Source organism: Rattus norvegicus, chromosome 1, assembly GCF_036323735.1.
Source record: "Rattus norvegicus strain BN/NHsdMcwi chromosome 1, GRCr8, whole genome shotgun sequence".
NCBI classification, from domain to species: domain Eukaryota; kingdom Metazoa; phylum Chordata; class Mammalia; order Rodentia; family Muridae; genus Rattus; species Rattus norvegicus.
In genome coordinates this window covers 37,555,873-37,579,097 of record NC_086019.1, presented here as the reverse complement: position 1 = coordinate 37,579,097, position 23,225 = coordinate 37,555,873, and the positions used below count along the sequence as shown (strand labels likewise).

Below are 23,225 nucleotides of genomic sequence, written 5' to 3'. Positions count from 1 at the left end.
GCAGAGTCTGGCCACCATGTACGAATGTAGTGACAAGCTAGAGACAATCACATAGAAATAGTGACACACCTCACCGCCTGGACAGGTGGGCACTCCTGAGACTGCAGAGCGGAAGAGACCACCAACACTGCTCACCCCTGCCCACATCCCTGGCCCAAGAGGAAACTGTATGCGGCCTCTGGGTTCCCTTGGATAAGGGCACAACAGCAGCGGGTCCCCTGCATCTGAGACATCGCCAGAACCTGAAGGGACCGACCAGATAAACAGTTCTCTGCACCCAAATCCCGTGGGAGGGAGAGCTACACCTTCAGAGAGGCAGACACGCCTGGGCAACCAGAAGAGACTGCACTCTGCACACATTACTGATTCCAGAGGAAAACACCAAATGCCATCTGGAACCCTGGTGCACTGAAGTTCCCGGAAGGGCGGCGCAGATCTTCCTGGTTGCGGCCAGCTTGGAGAGCTCATACGCAACACCCCACAAGTAAACTTGAGCCTCGAGACACAGGTAAGACCAACATTTCTGCTGCAAGCGACCTGCCTGGTGAACTCAAGACACAGGCCCACAGGAACAGCTGAAGACCTGTAGATAGGAAAAACTACACGCCGAAAGCTGAACACTCTGACCCCATAACTGGCTGAAAGAAAACAGGAAAACAGGTCTACAGCACTCCTGACACACAGGCTTATAGGACAGTCTAGCCATTGTCAGAAATAGAAGAACAAAGTAACACTAGAGATAATCTGATGGCGAGAGGCAAGCACAGGAACCCAAGCAACAGAAACCAAGACTACATGGCATCACCAGAGCACGATTCTCCCACCAAAGCAAACACAGAATATCCAAACACACCAGAAAAGCAAGATCTAGTTTCAAAATCATATTTGATCATGATGCTGGAGGACTTCAAAAAAGACGTGAAGAACTCCCTTTGAGAAACACAGGAAAACATTAATAAACAAGTAGAAGCCTACAGAGAGGAATCGCAAAAATCCCTGAAAGAATTCCAGGAAAACATAAATAAACAAGTAGAAGCCCATAGAGAGGAGTCACAAAAATCCCTGAAAGAATTCCAGGAAAACACAATCAAACAGTTGAAGGAATTAAAAATGGAAATAGAAGCAACCAAGAAAGAACACATTGAAACAACCCTGGATATAGAAAACCAAAAGAAGAGACAAGGAGCTGTAGATACAAGCTTCACCAACAGAATACAAGAGATGGAAGAGAGAATCTCAGCAGCAGAAGATTCCATAGAAATCATTGACTCAACTGTCAAAGATAATGTACAGCGGAAAAAGCTACTGGTCCAAAACATACAGGAAATCCAGGACTCAATGAGAAGATCAAACCTAAGGATAATAGGTATAGAAGAGAGTGAAGACTCCCAGCTCAAAGGACCAGTAAATATCTTCAACAAAATCATAGAAGAAAACTTCCCTAACCTAAAAAAAGAGATACCCATAGACATACAAGAAGCCTACAGAACTCCAAATAGATTGGACCAGAAAAGAAACACCTCCCGTCACATAATTGTCAAAACACCAAACGCACAAAATAAAGAAAGAATATTAAAAGCAGTAAGGGAAAAAGGTCAAGTAACATATAAAGGGAGACCTATCAGAATCACACCAGACTTCTTGCCAGAAACTATGAAGGCCAGAAGATCCTGGACTGATGTCATACAGACCCTAAGAGAACACAAATGCCAGCCCAGGTTACTGTATCCAGCAAAACTCTCAATTAACATTGATGGAGAAACCAAGATATTCCATGACAAAACCAAATTTACACAATATCTTTCTACAAATCCAGCACTACAAAGGATAATAAATGGTAAAGCCCAACATAAGGAGGCAAGCTATACCCTAGAAGAAGCAAGAAACTAATCGTCTTGGCAACAAAACAAAGAGAATGAAAGCACACAAACATAACCTCACATCCAAATATGAATATAACGGGAAGCAAACTACAGATTCAATGCAATCCCCATCAAAATACCAATCCAATTCTTCAAAGAGTTAGACAGAACAATTTGCAAATTCATCTGGAATAACAAAAAACCCAGGATAGCTAAAGCTATCCTCAACAATAAAAGGACTTCAGGGGGAATCACTATCCCTGAACTCAAGCAGTATTACAGAGCAATAGTGATAAAAACTGCATGGTATTGGTACAGAGACAGACAGATACACCAATGGAATAGAATTGAAGACCCAGAAATGAACCCACACACCTATGGTCACTTGATTTTTGACAAAGGAGCCAAAACCATCCAATGGAAAAAAGATAGCATTTTCAGCAAATGGTGCTGGTTCAACTGGAGGGCAACATGTAGAAGAATGCAGATCGATCCATGCTTATCACCCTGTACAAAGCTTAAGTCCAAGTGGATCAAGGACCTCCACATCAAACCAGACACACTCAAACTAATAGAAGAAAAACTAGGGAAGCATCTGGAATACATGGGCACTGAAAAAAATTTCCTGAACAAAACACCAATGGCTTACGCTCTAAGAACAAGAATTGACAAATGGGATCTCATAAAACTGCAAAGCTTCTGTAAGGCAAAGGACACTGTGGTTAGGACAAAACGGCAACCAACAGATTGGGAAAAGATCTTTACCAATCCTACAACAGATAGAGGCCTTATATCCAAAATATACAAAGAACTCAAGAAGTTAGACCGCAGGGAAACAAATAACCCTATTAAAAAATGGGGTTCAGAGCTAAACAAAGAATTCACAGCTGAGGAATGCCGAATGGCTGAGAAACACCTAAAGAAATGTTCAACATCTTTAGTCATAAGGGAAATGCAAATCAAAACAACCCTGAGATTTCACCTCACACCAGTGAGAATGGCTAAGATCAAAAACTCAGGTGACAGCAGATGCTGGCGAGGATGCGGAGAAAGAGGAACACTCCTCCATTGTTGGTGGGATTGCAGACTAGTACAACCATTGTGGAAATCAGTCTGGAGGTTCCTCAGAAAATTGGACATTGAACTGCCTGAGCATCCAGCTATACCTCTCTTGGGCATATACCCAAAAGATGCCCCAACATATAAAAAAGACACGTGCTCCACTATGTTCATAGCAGCCTTATTTATAATAGCCAGAAGCTGGAAAGAACTCAGATGCCCTTCAACAGAGGAATGGATACAGAAAATGTGGTACATCTACACAATGGAATATTACTCAGTTATCAAAAACAATGACTTTATGAAATTCGTAGGCAAATGGTTGGAACTGGAAAATATCATCCTGAGTGAGGTAACCCAATCACAGAAAAACACACATGGTATGCACTCATTGATAAGTGGCTATTAGCCCAAATGCTTGAACTACCCTAGATGCCTAGAACAAATGAAACTCAAGATGGATGATCAAAATGTGAATGCTTCACTCCTTCTTTAAAAGGGGAACAAGAATACCCTTGGCAGGGAAGAGAGAGGCAAAGATTAAAACAGACACAGAAGGAACACCCATTCAGAGCCTGCCCCAAGTGGCCCATACATATACAGTCATCCAATTAGACAAGATGGATGAAGTAAAGAAGTGCAGGCCAAAAGGAGCTGGATGTAGATCTCTCCTGAGAGACACAGCCAGAATACAGCAAATACAGAGGCGAATGCCAGCAGCAAACCACTGAACTGAGAATAGGACCCCCGTTGAAGGAATCAGAGAAAGAACTGGAAGAGCTCGAAGGGGCTCGAGACCCCTTATGAACAACAATGCCAAGCAACCAGAGCTTCCAGGGACTAAGCCACTACCTAAGGACTATACATGGACCACCCTGGACTCTGACCTCATAGGTAGCAATGAATATCCTAGTAAGAGCACCAGTGGAAGGGGAAGCCCTGGGTCCTGCTAAGACTGAACCCCCAGGGAACTAGATTGTTGGGGGGAGGGCAGCAATGGGGGAGGATGGGGAGGGGGACACCCATAAAGAAGGGGAGGGGGAGGGATTAGGGGGATGTTTGCCCGGAAACCGGGAAAGGGAATAACACTCGAAATGTAAATAAGAAATACTCAATAAAAAAAAAAAAGAAAGAAAGAAAGAAAGAAATAGTGCCACAGAGGCTTTTGTTATAAGCAGAACATGAAAACAGCAAGGATATAAAAACATTTGGAAAGTAAACACAGTGGAAACAGCATCAGAGCCTGCATGTCCTTCTCATTCCCCCAACCACATGGGATGAGATGGTATGAGATGAAGATGCCACTTTGGGAGGCTGTATTGAGGATGCTACTGGCCTGCAGTTTACAGCTTGAAAGAAAACTAGAGAAGTTTCATACCCACTCCATCGATGCTCTGCAGAGTTTAGCAGTGGGGTGGATAGTACTGCTGTGGGAAATAAGCCTGCAGCCTTCATAAGTAAATTCTGCTTGCTTTATTTTGCTAGAAAACCCTCTGCACTCCAGTCCCCAAGCAAAGAAACATATAAACAGATAATCCAAACTTTTTAATTAAATCGGTTCTTCCCCCCCCCCTCTCTCTCCTTTTCTTGGAGGCTGGATTTTTCAGTGATGCACAAACTTTTCCTGAGTAGCCTATAGATCAGCCTGGTTTCAAAGTCAAGTGATCTGCCTACCTATCTCTGTCTCCAGAGTGCTGGGATTAAAGGTGTGTTACTATTTCTTGTTCTCTGACACTTTTCATTGTTGTCAAAAGATAAAATAGAATTCATTTTTATTTACTTTTTGAGTGAAATTTTGCTGCCTACCAAAATTTGTTTGCCTTTCGAAGTAGTTTATCGGTAAGTCTAGAATGAAAGAAAAATGAATTGCTGAGAATGGGAAAGCTACAGATGCCTTTCCTAGGTTTTGCTTTGATGTTCTACTGGAAATACGATTGTGGTGACGAGAGAACTTACTGGGGCTTCCTTTATCCAGACAGGAAAACCCTAGAAGATCTCAGGGAATTCTGTTTCTTTTGTGTTCAGGAAGGAGAGGTGTCTTATTATCTTTAGTGTGATGTTTTCTACCATTTTCTACAAGGAGCTTTCCTACATGTTGTATTTTGGTTCTCAAGTTGGAGCGTATTTTTACTTAGCATTTGTCCTTGGCAAATGGTGTTTTGTAATTCCTTTTATATATCAGTCTCAACCTTATGTCATAGGATTGTAAGCCTTGTGCCTGACACTTAAAAATGAACATGAAACCCTACTTGTTTTTTAACATTTGTTTCAAAACTTAATAATAATTGGTGAATTCCATAGAATGGACTATGCTCCAGGACTCTTTGCTAAGTGGTTTCCCATTTAATATCCCAAAGCACTATTTAAATTTGATGTACGGATAAAGGAACAGGTTTGTAGAGATAACAGTACTTGATTGGCTCACATGGTATAAAATGAACCAGAATTTTTACTTCCCTTTGATTCATAACCCAGGTCCTAACACTTTTGTGAGCTACATTTTAAAAGGACAACTTTTGCATTTTTGCCATATATTTGTAAGTGTGTGTTCCTCCAAATTACTGGCAGTATTTCATTATTTCTGCCCAAGAGGATGTTGTCTGATCCCTGGCAGATGTAGTGGCTGGTGTTTGCAGGATGATGGGATTTGGACTCCAAGCCTTATGATCGCACAGCAAGTTCTTTTAACCAGGAAAACATGTGTCTAGCCACCAGATCTGTAGTTTATAAACAAGTGAATATAGAGTTAAACATGGACACTAAGAGAGGAGAAACACACATGCAAGCATGAAAGGCATGTGAGAAGGAGAGGCAGATGTGGGGAAGCGAGCTGTGTAAACCAAAGACAGAAGTGAGCGGGGGGCCAAGAACAGATGATTTGAAAAACCTTTAATTAATTTATTAATCCATTAATTGATACATTATCGTATTCTGTGTGCATATGCCTATATGTCTTAGTGTGCATATATGGAGGTCAGAGGACAATGAGTGAGGAGGTCATCCTCCTACCACATGGGTTTTAGTGATAGAACTTGGATCCCCATGGTTGATGACAAGTTCCTTATCCCCCTTTTTAAAATTACATTTATTTTGTGTGTGTGTGTGTGTGTGTGTGTGTGTGTGTGTGTGTGTGTGTAGAGGGGCAGGAGTTGTGAGTGTAGATGTTGTAGAAATTATTTAATCCCAACCCAGGTTTTCTCCCCTGCCTCTGACCACTTAGTTCCCAGATAAAAGACACCCACAAGCTTTATATTTACATTAAGCCTTAATCAGCACAGGAGCTGGGCAGATATGGATCCTCTGGCTGTTATGTCTGTTTCCCAGCTAATAATCCCACTATATAATTTGCTGTGTTTCATCTGGACTGCTCTTAACTCCAATTAGCCAACCCACCTGACCCATGGCGGCTTCCTCCTCCCTTCACCTTCTTTATTCCTCATGGTTCTTCTTGGATGCCTCAAGTCCTGGGATGCTAAACCCTCCCTGTGCCCTGCTGTTGACTGCTGGAATCCTTATTCATCTATCAGAAATAATTTGGGGACACAAGTTTACATAGTATCACTTGGGTCTACATGTGGACTCTCTTGTCTCTGGCACAATCAGGCCGGGGAGACCTGCAGTTAGCATTACAATACAGAGCAACAGACCAAACCTCAAAGCATGGAGGTCAGGGCCATCTGGTAGGAGTCAGGTTTCTGAGTAGGTCCCAGGTACTGAACTGATTATGTCAGGCTTGGCCACACAAGAACCTTTACCCATTGAGCTATCTTCTTGGCTCATGAAAAACCTTTTACAGGCTAGTTTGGTCCTGTGGCTCTGCATATGTGAACTTGCATGTGTGCAGGCCAGAGGACAACCTTGCAGTTTACTCTTCAGGTGCCATCCACCAGTTTTTATAAAATGGGAGTTTTCATTTGACTAGGAATAGGACAGGTCAGCCTGGCTGACTGGCTAGGGAGGATATGGAGTCTCTGTCCCCCCCAGCAAAAGTGTGTGCCATCAAACCAGGTTTCTTTATTGTTGTTGTTATTTTAATTGGCTTCTTGTGTTTGGACTGAAGTTTATCATCTTTGTTTCTGGCTCCATTGCTTTCCATGTAAACAGGAGAAGACAAAAGAAAATGTCTGTGATTGATGTGTGTATTGTATATGATTGTCCTTGAGTCTAGTATAAAAGTGAACCAGAATGTTGCTTTCTGGCTCAGTCTTGCTTGGTTACACTCAAGGTTTAAGAGGAACTTCTTGAAGGTTTAGTTATACAACAAAGGCTGTATAATTCTCTAAAGTCCCTGATTCTTACATCCTAGATTACTAAGAATTTACTTCCTTTCATTTTTCCCATTTTAGGCACAGTCTGAATTATGTAGCTGAAATGTGGAATAAATTATTAATACTAAAATTATTAAGTGTTTTTAAGTTAATTAGGGCACAGGCCAAACTATTGGAAAAGACTGGATCTGGTGCAAATATTGAGAGTTTTCCCTTGCCTGTGATAGCCCAAAGGTAGGCAGCCAATCCACAGAGGGCAGCATTTCTCTGGCTATTCAGGGCCACAGGTCCCTCTGTCTGCTTAGCCATTCTCTAGCGATTAGGGTTGACACTATTTTTCTTTAATTTAGAGAAATGTCATGAGGCAACTGCTCCTAGCTTGCCAGCTGCAGGGCACCCTAAGATGGTTCGGTCACTCTCAGCACACTGAGATACAGAGGAGGCAACTTCCTCAAGCAGAGGATCCTGGTGCTCTGTCTCCCAAATAAGCTGCAAACCTGAGGACATGGACTTCATGGTCATTTTCTCATGAGAAAGTAACATTGTTTATAGCTTAATTAGACAGCAGCACCTCTAACACGTCTAAGAGTTGGACTGCTCAAACCACTGAACTGAGAACGGGACCCCCGTTGAAGGAATCAGAGAAAGAACTGGAAGAGCTTGAAGGAGCTCAAGACCCCTTATGAACAACAATGCCAACCAACCAGAGCTTCCAGGGATTAAGCCACTACCTAAAGACTATACATGGACTGACCCTGGACTCTGACCTCATAGGTAGCAATGAATATTCTAGTAAGATCACCAGTGGAAGGGGAAGCCTTTGGTCCTGCTAAGACTGAACCCCCAGTGAACGTGATTGTTGCGGGGAGGGTGGCAATGGGGGAAGGATGGGGAGAGGAACACCCATAGAGAAGGGGAGGGGGAGGGATTAGGGGGATGTTTACCCGGAAACCGGGAAGGGGAATAACACTCGAAATGTAAATAAGAAATACTCAAGTTAATAAAAAAAAAAAAAGAGTTGGACTGCTGACAGATTCTGCAAGGAGGTTTGGGTCACTTTGATCCAAGATGTGCTATTGCTTGAGAAATAGCAGCTGGTGAGAACTAGAAACGGTGGGAAACTTTTATCCTGCTTTGCCTTTAAAAGAAGTTGAAACTGAATAAACTGTGCATTGGCTGACTGGGCTGTGTAACTCGTGTCCAGGTTAATGCGACACTCACTTGGGACCTCAATGTAGCAGACTGTAGCAGTGAATTAATTAAACAACTTTGGCTCCTTAGTACAGTCATGGCACCTGCCCAAGAGTTCTCCGGTTTTGAGAATGAAAGACACATTTCTAATTCTCCTGACAGCTACCATACATCTCCCTTCCACTCAGCATCCCAGGTTTAACACCTTTTAAATCTATGTTTTATCTTTGCTGCCCTGTTATCTTCTGGGAAAAACCCCACTCCCCCAATAGGGTCCTATTCCCTTCTACCTACATCATAGGCTGCTTTCTCTCCTGTAGCTTTTAAATCTGGTCCTTCTAACTCTAGATCATGGTGACTCTCTTCATCCTCTCCTCTCTCCCAATACCTTGACCTGTCTTTCTATCTTTCTGCTCAGCCATTGGCTATGGCAACTCTTTATTATCAGTTGAAGCCCTCAGGGGCACTCAGGTCTAGAAGTGAGGCTTTTGGGGGACAAAATAAGACAATTCCCAACACCAGATGTTGACACTTTACACATACATTCTTGATATTGAATAAAGCCACTATCTTTAAGAATATAGGAATTTGATCCTCAGAGCTAGGGAGGGTAAACATAAAGAAGAAAATGGCAGACATTTTGCCTATGGACTCTGTTCATATGTTTCTGGCTAGAACTTAGTCACATGCAAACTCTTGGTTTGAGAGACACCTAGGAAATATAATTCATAGTTGCCAACTCTGTACTCTATTAAAGATGTAGGAAATGTGAAGGGAAGATAGAAAATAATAGTACAGACTCTCTCAAAATTCTCTGAGGCCTGTGGGTTTGTACTCCAGGGACGCTGGAGGCCTGCTCTAACCAGAGACACAGGAGGCCCACACTAAACAGAGACAGTACTACCTGACTCCCAGGAGACCAGCAGTCACCCAGTTCACAGAGCTCTACATTCTTCAAGTGAGGCTGGATCCAGTCAGAGACATGAATGACAGTTAACAGCAGAGATAAACATAGGGGAGAGGCAAACTCCAGGTCATAAACAACAGAACCCAATGCAAAATCTGCTGCTCACTCAGAGGACCTATAGTGTGCTTAACCATCATCTGTAACAGGAGATGTTAACATCATCTGTAACTCAACATCTGTGCCATCCGCTGGCCACTGAGGGAACTGCATGCAGAGGGACCACAGACAAAAGTCAGCCAAAGAACAATTCATCAAAATAAATAAGAGTGAATACACTTTTCTTTCAAAAAGTCATACAAATGTATGGTCAAGGCAAACAACACCCAAGAAAACACAATAATGCAATATTTCATAACAACCCCAGAGTGCAAAGAAACAGCATAAAAACAATCTCTTAAACCTATAATAATTCTATAGGTATTTCTTGAAATAGCGGTTGGAGTAAGCAACCAGGCTGTAATGCTCTTATAAGTTCCATAGCCTCATCAACCCTTCGTAACAATCTCCACCTGTTTGATTTTTCCTTAATTACAAATATGTGTGTTAGAATCCTGCGTCTCTCTGTGATCGAACTGTAAACAGTAGTCAATGTAACACTGGCAATCATTAACCACAATCTTTAAGTTTCCCTTGTAACACAAGAGCACAGCCATAACTTTGGAAAGCAAAAGTCACCCTCCAACAAACAATCTATTCTCTAAAATCCAGTCTCTCCAAAACTCCAAGTCCATTCCTGGACCTATAAAGTATGACTGCCAAGTCTTGCATATGAACGAGCAATGGTGCAGGCTCTAATACCTCACCAAAGAGACATTGTCCTAAATTCTTTTAAAAGTCTGGTTTCCATGATAAGAGTTATATTAAAATATGATCCCAATCTAGACCTGTTTCCCTATGTTGGCTCATGCCACGTGTTGTCTAGAATGACTCCAGTTTTAAGCCAACTTTCTGTTACCAATGTTACAAATTTTTAACCATACCCAATAACTTAAAAGCCAGTCACCTATAGCCAAGACATGTAGAGCGCATTATACATTTAAAACCAAACAGAAAAAAAATGAAGTGACAACACATATCTTTAGTATTTAGATCAAACACCATTTTTACTTTTTCTAGCTGTCATTTTAAAAGAAGCACCTTGTTAGCTGTTGAATCCAATAATCACAGTCAAAGATTTCTCTAAGAGAAACAGCTAACAGCTCCATTACCATAGAAGGTTTGAAGCTGCTGGCACCTTTAAGATCAGCTAGTGTAAACATTTAGCCAGCCCCCTGGGGAGCTTCCCCAGTGGACAGACCTAGGCTCCTAGCTACATTCCTCCATTGATACCAGATCCAGTCAGAGACATGCATGACTGTGACACCAGAGATAACCAGTTATCTATGATGCAGGTCTCCAAAGGTCAATTTAAACTGCTTTTTATTTATTTGTTCCTTTCTTGAAAGGACTTAAAACTAAATCAAGGGAGGAATCAACCAGCATTTAAAGATTTAACCATGTTTTTCTTTTAAACATGAAACACAAAACATTCAAGCAACTAGAAGCAAAACCCAGCCATAAACTGACATACATGGACAGCTTGGAGCACCAAGGACAGACAATAGATATAGAGGGAAGGAGCTAGATGGTGTCCCACCAAAAGGTCCCAGATATCGTACTTAAAGGAAATAAGAGCCAGAAATAAGTGGGTGTGGTTGTGACCTTGCTGGAGTGGGTGTGACCCTGGCTGGAGTGGGTTTGGCCCTGCTGGAGTGGGTGTGACCCTGGCTGGAGTGGGTTTGGCCCTGCTGGAGAGGGTTTGGCCCTGCTGGAGTGGGCGTGGCCTTGGGGGTGTGGGTTGTAATTCTCTCAGTGATCTGCTAGCAGCCTTCAGATGAGGATGGAGAACTCTCACCCCCTCCTGCACCATCCTGCCAGGACGCTGCCCTGCTCCTGCCATGATGATGACGGAATGAACTTCTGACCCTGTAAGCCAGCCCCAGTCACATGTTGTCCCTGTGAGAGCTGCCTCATTCACGCTGTCTGTCCGCAGCAGTAAAACCCTAAGTAAGTCAGAAGTTGATACCAAGGCCTGGGTATTACTGATAGGCCTCACCATACTTTTATTTGGAAGAACGTGAATTTTGGGACTTTGGATTTGGAAAGCCACGAAATGGTTTGAGTGGGGCCCAATGAGCCACCCTGGCAGGAAGACTTTGTGGCTGTGAGTGATTTTAACTGCATAGACCTGGCCCAGGAGGCTTCAGGGAGAATAATTTCAGTGTGTGGCCTGGAGATTGTTTTTGTGGTGTTTTGGTGAAGAATGTGGCTGCTTTTTGCCCCTGTCTGAAGAGTCTGCCTGAGGCTAAGGTGAAGACTCAGATTCATTGCACCGACAAAGGACGTCTCAGAAAAGCCCAGCAGAGACTCTGTTCTCTGGTTAAGTCTCAGGAGGAGAATTTTGGGCAAGTGCAGTGAGATTAGTAAAGAAACAATATATAATATATTGTTCGGGTATTAAAGGGGCACCCACAAGTGAAACGGAGCCATGTCTGAACCCAGCACAGAGGCCCTAGCAGATGCTGAGCGGATGCCAATGCCCACAAGTACTCAAGACAGTTAAAAACTATGCCTGTGTGAAATCTTCTATACGGCCATATACAGACGTTCACAGCAGCACAGTTCTTTCATGAAGCCTTCGGTCTGGCAGTCCATCCACTGAAAAATAGCCAAGTAAAATGTTTGGTAATATATGGAAAAGGGCTTGGTGATGTGAATTATTATAGAACGATGAGGAGAAACTGGGTCAAGGGCATGAACATGAGATCACGATGTATACCGACTTTCTAAAAACACATATATTCAAAGACATGAAACTGTGACCAGGACAAATGCCCTGTTCTGATTGAATTTGCAAAGATTACAAAACTATGATGCTTGCCCGATTGAGGTTACAGGGACCTTGTCGCTATAGCAACCACCTTTACTTGGATGGACCCCATAGAATAAGAGGAATTACTTCAGTGAGGAAGTTGTGCTCAGTGGTTTGAATAAATCTTGTCCCCACGGAAACTTGCGGTAAAAACCGTGATGCTTCTGTTCGGTGCCACAAGAGCAGACTGTGTTGCCTTATGGGTCTGTGCCCATTTGCCCTTTTGTTTTTCTGCCATGTGAGGGTGCAACGTGAGACCTTCACCAGATATAGCCACCCATCTTGGTCACCCGGCTCCCAGAACTTGGAGGTAAATAAACATCTTTCCTTTATTAATATTACTATTAATTATTGATTATCTATTATTCTTATAGGGAAAGACAATGGGTTAAGAAATTATGAGTAAGCTCTGCTGTTAACAGAAGTGTCAGACTTTCAGCAGCTCAGAAACAAAGATGACAATACACACACACACACACACACACACACACACACACACACACACACACACACACGTCAGCCTCGAGTCCTGTGGAGCCACTTCCTGGGAGAGGCAGGGACATGAGGTGGGAGTCTGCCCCTCTCTGAGGGCCACCTAGGTTGTGGCTCCCATCGAGTGCCTGACACATCTGGTTGTCAAGGACACAGAGAATCATGGGATGGTGGAGTGATTATGTCGACAACTGCTGGGGACGTTGTGAGTGTTCCAGGCTTCCAGCAAGAAACAGCAAGGGCTTTTAAACATTTTTAAAATGTGCTTTTATTATCTCAAAAAATAGCAAGAGAGGTATGGTGCTTTTAGTCAATAAATAAAGCTACACCAGGTGGCGCCACCCTTAACCTAGAGAGCTAAGTCAGAAAGCTCATGACATCTAGGCAAGCTGGGGCTGTAAAACAAAACCCTGCCGAGAAAAAAAGTAATAAGAACAGAAAAAAGTAATAAAAAAGGGGGAAAATATTGCTGTAAAAAACTTATAATTACTAAAAAAAAGTAATAGAGGAAAATATTGCTGCAAAAGAAAAAAAACTTATAATTGCTGAACAAGATCAAACAGAAAAACTACTCCAAAATGTACTATCTGGGCTAACGACCAGGGAATATAGTATTCCTGCAGTTGCAAAATCTCTCACAGCCATGTTCATCCATTTCCTACCACAAAACTGAGACTACTCTGTAGGTAATGCGCTGTTATCTACATCAAAACACCCAATCTTATACATGAAGAGCAGCTCAACAACTTCCCTATGTTCATGCTGCACTCCCTGATCTGTTGGAGCGACTGTGGGTGTCTGATGTGTCTCCTTACCATGGAACGGTATTCCCCCACGTTAAAGCCAGAAATATTGTGGAAACAACTCCAAAGAAACCTCTTTGGACCTTCTCTCATCCACACTACGAAATGAACAAGGCCATTTGCAAAAAATGGCAACAGTGTGAGTCCTGAAAGGTCAAAGGAGGAGGAAGAACAGAAGGTTTGCAAGCCACTCACTTCAAGAAATGCTGGAGGACTCAGGTACACACTCGCAGTGTGTCAACAATGTTGTCTGGAGGAAAAAATACACAACGGATAACATATTGCTTGACAAATCCACGCCAGAACGACTGAAGCTACGTTGTAAAGACTCGAGTCGAGGAACTTTGCTAATTGAGTTTATAATGTATGGAAATTATGTGATGCTTCCCCTTCCCTCGCCATCATGAGCTTGGTTTTTGGTGGAAGGGACGGTGTCTGTGAATGTCACCCGTGTTCCCGTGTCGCCCTTTGATCTTCTTTTCCGACACTTACAGTGATGGGTGACAGAGGGAGTAACCGTAGCCAACAATTAATTATTCTTTACAAGATGAGCTCCAATGTGAGCCCAATTAAGGAATTTCTGGACACCTCTTCCTTGCAAAAACAAGTACATTTAATGAAGAGAAGCCCCCGGCCTGTCACTCAGGCTTTCATTCCCGTGCACGCTTACAGAGGTAACCACTGCCCTTCTCTCCCCATCTGGAAATACCAATTGTCACCCTTTAAATGCTCCGTGTCCTCCTGACCCCTGGAAATTTAACTTAGAGGCTTTTACAACTTTTTCCTCCGGATGACACCATCTGGAAAGGTGTTTCTGGGGACAAACATGACTGCAGGCCATTTTAAGCAACTGAACACCGTTCCCATATGCAAGGCACAGCGCTTACAAGAATGAAGCAAATGCTTAACTTCAGCCTGGATTCGGAAAGAGGGGTCTTGATGGACTCAAAGCTTGAATTCTTTGGACCCTGCTACAATTTGTCCATCATAACATGGAATAATAAACAAAGGGTTTCAAACACCACAACATTCCAACATCTTGTCAAAAGTGATTATTTGAAAGGTCACAACTGTGGCATGTGACTCCTATGGGTTCCAACAGGAACGTACTTCACCACACAAGCCTCAGACATCTCACCCCATCCAAGCTTAAGATCCCATCTGACAGATGTGTGAAGAAAGGTTTCAGTCACAAACAGCTGTGGAAACTGCAAACATGAGGCTTGGGAAGGACATGACTGTTCAAGGGGCAGCATGCAGAAAAGATTTTATGATAATCTCTCCCTGGTTGTGTTAAGAGCTATTGAAATCTATACATGTGATAAAATTTCACACACACACACACACACACACACACACACACACACACACACACACACACACAATGAGATCTAACATAATTTCCAAAATGTCAATAGGTGACTTTATTTCACAGATAACAACTTCCGATCTAGAACAACCATCTCTATAGTTCTACAATGGAGGCTCCTTGGGCGAGGCTGGATGAAGATTCTGTAGGAGTTTTCCTGAACCGTTTTAAAACTCTGACCTGTGCTACATTATTTTTTTAATATTAAGGGCTTTTATTTCTTTTTCAGTTGGTTGTTTTTGTTTTGTGTTTTGTTTTGTGTGTCAGACTGGATGGAAAATTCTAGACAGTCTGATCCTGTGGTTTAATTTTCCTACACATTTAAACACAGTTAAACCTCAGGGATGGCTACCTTGAAATTCTGTTGCAAAGTAGCAAAGCTCCCATGATCTTTAAGGTAAGAATGGATTCTATCAACTGATAAACAGGACTCGGGGCTCGGACCCAGCAAGGAACAATATGGGAATTTTTGTCTTTCTTTTTTTTTTTAATTTTTCACTAAATAATTTTTTTTATAAATTGCTTTTTGTATTAATTTTTCTTTTTTTAATTTTTTATTAGATATATTTCTTTACTTACATTTCAGATGTTATTCCCCTTCCTGCCTTCCTGTCAATCAGCCCCCATTCCCTCCCCTTCCCCTCCCCCAACTTTTTGCCTTTTTAATTAAAAATAGTTTCTTCACTCACATGATACACCCCAAGGAGAGTTTCCCCTTCCTGGGATCCAATAGGAGGGAAGTGTGAATCTTCCTGGGAAGGGGAAATGGAATCCAAAGGAATTTTGTGAACATCTGATTTGCTAGGGGCTTCTTTAAAATGTGTGCCATGTTAAGTTTAAACCCTTGCACTGCATGGAAAACTGGCTTACGAGGTGCACCTAGGTAGTGGGGACACCAGCTTAGGCTTAAAGAGCAACAGAGCAAATGGGTAGCATCCCAGGATGGCTCACAAATGAGCCCCCACCAGCAAGAGTGAGAGCCCACTGCACATGACAAGTGCACATGTCGAAGCCTGATTTGCCAGAGGCTGAGAGTGACATGTTTAAATGGCGGCTGGATGGTTAGCATTTTAAGGAGAATCCATGTGTTGCCAGACAAAGCAACATTCCTACCTTTATTCTTGTCAGGTTTGTATTCCCCGTCTCCCAAGATATCTTCAAGATCCTTGTCTGACCAACCTACAGAAAAACCACACATTTCAGTGGCCAAAAGAAAAAAATCTCAGCAGCAAACATTTGGATTAGTTAAAGTTGTCCATGACACGTGAATGTTCTTCATGGAACTGAGAGTGTGGTTCAGTGGCACAGCAGATGTAAGGTCTCAGAACCACACCTTGTGCTCATACTAGGGATCGATGGGGAAGGGGAGAAGGAGGAGGAAGGGAAGGAGGTTGAGGGAAATGAACAAGGAAGAAAGGGGGTAGGCAAAATTTCAACCAGCCCCTCAGACAGCTCACTGCCGATGTATATGTTCTGTAGAACGTCCAATCATCTTGAGTGTTTGTGTGACCACAGAGAGAAGAATACAATCCTATAATTAAGTTCAGATGAGACGCCATCCCCCTGCCTGGATGGCAGCTCTCTGAGGTCTGACTCTATAGAAGACTCTGCTTCTTAACTGAACCAAGGAGATTAATGCCTTTCTGCAAAAATAAGTCTCAACTTTCTCACAATCTGCGACACAATCACAGATGACTAATACGAGAAGCAGAATCATTATTAACCATAGTTCAGTAATTAAGTACACATCTTCCTGAATGTCCTATGCTCTGTGTGCAAAGTGTGCTTAAAGCCGTCCTGCTGTATTCCAGAGGACAGGGGAATGATTTGCTAAGCCCCTGGCATCACTGTCCCTTCTCTTACTTGACTTTGTCTGCTTTGTGTCATGAGACCACTTTTGCCAGACAGAATGAACGTCGTACCAACTGGATGACTTGGGAAGCATTTCTTACAACTGAATGAAATGAATCCATCAGTCCAGGACAGCCACTGATGGTGCGTGTCGACAAGATTTCGGGCAAAGCCTTTATAAGCTACCGTGAGTCTTTTCCAGTGGTATGGGTGGTGTTAGAAGCAAGTTAGATTTTTTTATTATAGCATGCAGCATTACACTGAAGTTTTATAAACCATAAGAGAACGAGGTTTTCTAAAAGACTAACCTGCAAGGCTAGAAAACTACAAATGAACACAAGTCCATTGAACGGGTGTTGTAATTCAAACATGAAATTTCCCTATAGGCTCATGTGCTGGGACTCTTGAGGCCTGCTTTTGGAAATACATCACTGAAAGTTGACATCTGGGTTTTACTAGCCCACTTCCTGTCTCTGTCTCTGCACTTCCTGTGTGTGGATACAAAGCAAGCAGCAGAGTCATATCGGGGCCTCATCGCTTCTAAAATGATAAGGTGAAAGAATCCTTCCTCTTCTCTTCGCTTGCTAGGTCCTTGTTCAGGGCAACCAGAAAAGTAATGAAAGGAGAACTAAGTGAGGAAAGGTTACTAAACACCTTTTAAAATGTATTATTCATTTATATATCTGTTTTAAACCCTTTTGAATTTAATTGTATTTGTGTGTGTGTGTGTGTGTGTGTGTGTGTGTGTGTGTGTGTGCGTGTCTGTGTAGGTCAGAGGACAGCTTTCAAGTTGCATATCTCAATATGAGAATCCAGGTATCTCCTAGCAAGATTGACATTCTAGAAATTTCTAAGAAGTATAAAATAATGCCACTCTCTGACAAATTGTTTTTCTCTCGACACAGACTCATACAATGTGCTATTTATGTTAATATGTATTGTTTTAGTATTATCATTTTATACGAACAATACTGATTTTTTTAAAAAAATTAAATATATAGATGATAAACAGAGATAGATATGACACACACAGACAATAGTTATTGAGATTCCCAATAATTCGGGGAATCCCAAGACCAAAATATATCAGTATTACCATTGTGGGGTTCTCCTACAGTTCGACGTGGCCCAGATCTGGCCCAGATCTACAGTACTCTGGACGTCTCAGAACGCCATTGCAGGTATAAGACAAACCATACCAGGAGCTGTAGCACTGGCCTGTGATGTCGAGCATCTAGAACTTATCTCCTCCTTCTCCTGTACGTGGCTTTTTGGGGCCATCTAGATCGTTCCGATCATCCAAGGAGTCTTCCAAGTCAAACCCATCAAGTTCTGGGGACCACAGAACAAAAGAGATAATCACTGCTGTACTGGGTAGTTTTTATGTCGGCATGAGCTAGAGCCATCTGCAAGGAGGGAACCGTGTTTAAGAAAAGGCCTCCATAAGCTCAGGCTGTTAGGCATTTTCTCAGTGATCGATCAGTGGGGAAGGACACGGTACACCGTGGAAGGTACCATCCCTATGCTGGTGGTCATAAGCCAAATAAAATAAACCCTTTCTTTTCCATGTTGGTTTTGATCGTGGTGTTTAATTATCACCATAGAAACACAAACTAGGATACCCACTGAAACAGGTAGCTGATATGGAAAATCCTTCCTTCCTTTTTTCCTCTGAGAGCTTGTCTTACCCATAGGATTTGACGGTGCTCTAGTTGCTCCTGGCCTTCTCGCTGTAGTAGTGGTGATGTGGTCCCATCTCTCTGAAAGTAGGAGGGAAAACAGCAATAAAAAATAAATAATAATAAAATGTATACCTACATCATAGTTTAAGGAAGTCACACTGTGAATAGACCATCGTTAGTACTTATTAAAGCTCCTATACAAACTCATGACTACCCGGAGAAAGATGGCAAAGAGATAGAACAGGTTTAAGTGAGGGAGATTCTAACCGTTCTTCATAGGTTGGGGACCGAGAGACCCACATCTCACCACTTGACCAGAGAAAGAACATGAGCCCAGATCTGCTGCACACATGGAGTAGGGAATTCTAGACGATCCCCGAGACCTTTGAGCTATGGTTTCCTCTACTGTTAGTGCAAGAACTGAACAGCAGATTATGATGCCCAGAGATGAATGAGCTGGTGTTGTCTGTAGTGTGCAGAGAATTGTTTTATAAGCTAGCATTTATGTGATGTACAGAGAACTGCTTTACAAAGTGAAAGTGGTTAAAGAAGCAAATTTGACCATCATGCTATACCATACATTAAAATCAACTAAAAGTGGATCAAAGATCTAAAAAGCTAGTTTCTAAACACTCAGCAGAAAACATTTTGGAAAAAATATATATCCAGTTCCTGTCAGCCTGCACTTCTTTGCTTCATCCACCTTATCTTGTTTGGTGGCTGTATATGTATGGGCCACATATGGGGTAGGCTCTGAATGGCTGTTTCTTCAGACTCTGCTCTAAACTTTGCCTCCCTATCCCCTTCTAATGCTACTTTTGTTCCCCTTTTAAAGAAGGAGTGGAGCATCCGCATTTTGTTCATCCTTCTTGAGTTTCATGTGATCTATGGCGATGCACTCTTTTAATCACAGTACTCCAGAACAGAGGCAAGAGGATCTCTGAACTTGAAAACAGCCTGGTCCACAGAGTGAGTTCCAGGACAGCCAAGAGAAAGAAACCCTCCATTAAAGAAACAACAACAAAAACAAAAAGAGAAAGAAATGAAAAGAAAAAAACAACAAGGATTTCCGAACAACTCACTTGCACCGTCACAGAACAACAAACAAATGGGTGTTGTAGTCAAACGTGATATGACCCTACAGGCCAATTGTTGGGAATACGTCACTGGAAGGTGACATGTAAGGTTTACTATCCACTTCAGTGGGGTCACATGGGGCCCAGGTTAAGAGTAAAGAAGATCTACTGTGGCATTTTGTAAGTGATGGATTGGACACTGTCTTGTCATCACTATTACATTTCGATGCTATTGAACTCATTTCATCAGTGTCTCAGAAAGCAAAGTATTTAAAGCAGAGGTGAGGGAAATTACTATAAATGTAGAGTAAACCTAAAGGTATAAAACCAAGAAGATCCAAATAAAGACACACACCAGAAAACACACCAGATTGGCAACAACAGCTCCCACACTCTCTATGTGCAATGAAAGCCTATAGAAGTCCCACTGATTGTTTCTTTCCAGAAAGAGTCAAATTTGATCTAAACTCTTTGGGGAAGGCAGAACCTGAGATTGTCTTTTTTAAACCTTAAAAAGAATAAAGTGGGATGAATCACTCTACCTAATATTTCATAGTCAACATTTATCAAAGATGTGGCAGATAGATAGATACAGGCAACAGAACAGAATGAAGAGCTCAAAATAATTATTAGAATAATAATTATTTTTTATACATATGCAAAGCAACTCAAGGGAGCAAGAAATCTTTTCAGCAAAGGGTGCTGGAATAATTAAACTTCCAAAACAAAAAGCAATGGGTTTCATTTTATATAAAACTAACTGCAAATGGATAGGTTCTATTTGCTTAAATATTAAACCATTACATTTTCAGAAGGAAGTGTTTCAGAATTGAATGCTTAGTAAAGAATTCAGATATTCGACAGCAGAAACACGGCCCATAAGAGGAAAAGTTGTTATGAAGCTGGAAAGAGCAGGCCACCTGGTACACGGCCACGATCCAGGAAGCTGAGGTGGGAGGACCTGGCATTTGAGATCCAGCTAGGACTGCTTGCCAAGATAGTAAGGTTCAGTCTCAAAAGAGGGAGGAAGAGGAAGAAGTGGCACAGGAATAGGATGTGTAGAAAGGAGGGAGGACAAAGGATTCTAGACAAGAAAACCATCAGGAAGCTTGAATGGAGCTAAGGTTCTTGTGGGCTGGTAGGGTAGCTCAGAAGCAAGCATGCATTTACTTAGAGGTCCTAGGTTTTTCCTCAGAACAAACAGGGAAAAACAAGGGGGAGGAGAGGAAAGAAAGGAAATCTGGAGTTGGCTTTTTGACAAAAGAAAACAAGATTCAAAACTTGTTCTAATGACTCAAAATTATAAATGGGAGAGGAGGCATTGCAACTAATACTAAATAGGTACAAAGGAAACTACAATGGACAATGTATTCCAACAAATCAGACATGCTAGAGGAAATGGATAGAGTTCTAGAAGCACACAAACTATTAAGGTGATTATGAAAAATCAAAATATAACTGGATGAATGATAATTAGAATAATTAACAACCTCCCAACAAAGAAATATCCAGGTAAGAGAAGGCTATAAAAATGAATTCAAAGAAAAGCTAAAGCTAATCCTTCTCAAATCCTGCAGATCTGAAGAGGAGGAAATAATTCCAAATTCACTTCATGAGAACAGCATGACCCTCACGCGAAGCCAGACAAGAATGCCAAAAACAAGCAAAACTACATGAATAGAGGCAAAAATCAAGGAAACATTACATTCGCAAAGAGAATGAACAGCACATTTGAAAGATTGCACCCTATAATCAAAACTGGATTTATGCCTGGGACACAGGATTGCTCAACATAAATTAAATCATTAAACATTAAAAGTATGAAGCACAAAAATCTGTGTCAGTAGGTATAGAAAGAGAAATTGACAAAATTTAACATCTTTTTGATGACAATCCTCCACATATCAGCCATAGAAGCTAGAGTGGTTAGCGGGAGTTGTCAACTCAGTGAGTTCTAGAACCTCCTGAGAGACAGGCCTCCAGCAATATGGTAGGAGATCATCTTGACTCGGTAAACTGTGTTGAAAAGAAGCACCTATGGCAGATGACATGGTTCTTCGGTCTGAGATCCTAGCCTGCACACAGGTGATGGAGTGAGCTGAGTGTACGCCATCATCGCTCAAACTGGGCAAAAATAACTCTCCCTAAGCGGCTTCCACCCTGGCGTTTTCTTACAGCAACTAGAAAAGTAACTAAGATGAAAGCAATGTCACCCAATGGAATGAGGACCACACAGGATGAGGGACCAGGGCACATAGTCAAGGGGGAAACACTGAAAGATTTCCTTCTAACCTGAAGAACAAGACAACCGTGTCCAATCTACCAATTCTATTCAATGCAGTACCAGCAGGCCTAGCAAGAATGAGGAAAGGATATTGAAAACGGTCTGTAGGTGGCAGGACTGTATGCACAGAAGATCCACGAGAACCAAGTGTGGTGGTGCCCACTTATGATCCCAGAATCTGACAGGCAGACTCAGGAGGAGAAGGACATGGAGGGCAGCCTGAATTATATAACAAGTTTCAAATCAGCCTGGGCTACAGATACGGAAAAAATAGACAAACTGAAAAAGGAAACACTGGCATATTCATGGTTTTGAAGATGAACAAAGTAGTCATAAGCCAAAAAATGTAGATGGCAAAAGGAGAGAACTCACTCCCCCGCAGAGCCTCCAAGAGGAATGCTGCCACACAGGCACTAGTGCTTTGCGCCACTGAACTATCCCTGCAGCCTCCCTGCTCATATCTGCTGCCAGTAACGAAACTTGGAATTTAAGACAGAGTTTTCTGAAAACTTTCTGGTGGCTGTGATATGAGCAACTTTTCAATATCTAGATGGTTTTTTAAATCATTGTTTTACTCATCATTTATTTGTTTATTTGTTTTTGGACAAGAGCTCTTGTTGTAACCCTGAGTACCCTGGAACTTGCAATACAGAACAGGATTATCCTCAAACTTTTGGTATTCTCCCCAAAAGTTTGCCTCCACAGTGCTGGGATTACAGGTGGTGCCACCCCGTATGACTTACTGAACGCTTTGTTCAATGAGATAGGTGTGATTCTGTAATATAGTACATTGTGCATTGGTTGGGTATCAGTGTTTCCAAGTGACCAGTGTACAGAGCTAGCACACTGTGAATGATCCATTCAAAGAATAGGAGAGTCCAATGGAAGAGCTGGAGGAAGGACTGAAGGACCAGAAGAGGACATGGACTCCAAAGAACCATGACCACCTTGGAGCTCTCAGGGTCAGAACCGCCAACCAGGGAGCATGCACATCTGGCCCTAGGTCCCCACACATATGTAGCAGATATGCAGCTTGGTCATGTGGGTCCCCAAATAACTGGAGCAGGGGCTGTCCCTAAAGCTGTTGCCTGCCTGTGAATCCTGTTTCCCTGGCTGGGCTACCTTATTACCTTCAGTGGAAGAGGATGAATCCAGTCCCAAAGAGGCTAGATGTGCCAGCTAGGTGTGGGGGGTGGGGAGTGGGGGCAGATACCCTGGGGGATCCACCCTCTCTGAGGAGAAGGGGAGAGATAGAGGGAGAGACTGTGTAAGGGAGCAGGGAAACTGGCAGCAATTTGGACAAAAAGGGAGTAAATAAATAAATAAGAAAATACTAAAGAAAAAAAGCACATTGAGTTCTTTCCCCTTTCCTCCTACACATCTGCATGAGTCTGGATTTTCTCCGCATGT

The 23,225-nt window shown here is 42.3% G+C and overlaps 1 long non-coding RNA gene across 11 annotated transcripts in view; it reads right to left on the bottom strand.

Annotated features, from left to right (window-relative positions):
* The window catches only part of LOC681177 (similar to GTPase activating protein testicular GAP1), a 106,047-nt gene that overhangs the window by 30,088 nt on the left and 52,734 nt on the right, over positions 1 to 23,225 (bottom strand). For 8 of the 11 annotated variants that reach the window (XR_010058926.1, XR_010058925.1, XR_010058927.1 and 5 more), the window contains 3 exons: positions 18,462 to 18,533; positions 17,870 to 18,105; positions 16,036 to 16,101 (listed from right to left, as the gene is read on the bottom strand). This is a non-coding gene — a long non-coding RNA (similar to GTPase activating protein testicular GAP1). Of the gene's footprint in view, positions 1 to 10,749; positions 12,045 to 16,035; positions 16,102 to 17,869; positions 18,106 to 18,461; positions 18,534 to 23,225 lie in introns of those variants that run through there. The other 3 variants (XR_005497945.2, XR_005497946.2, XR_010058922.1) reach the window with 3 other exon arrangements.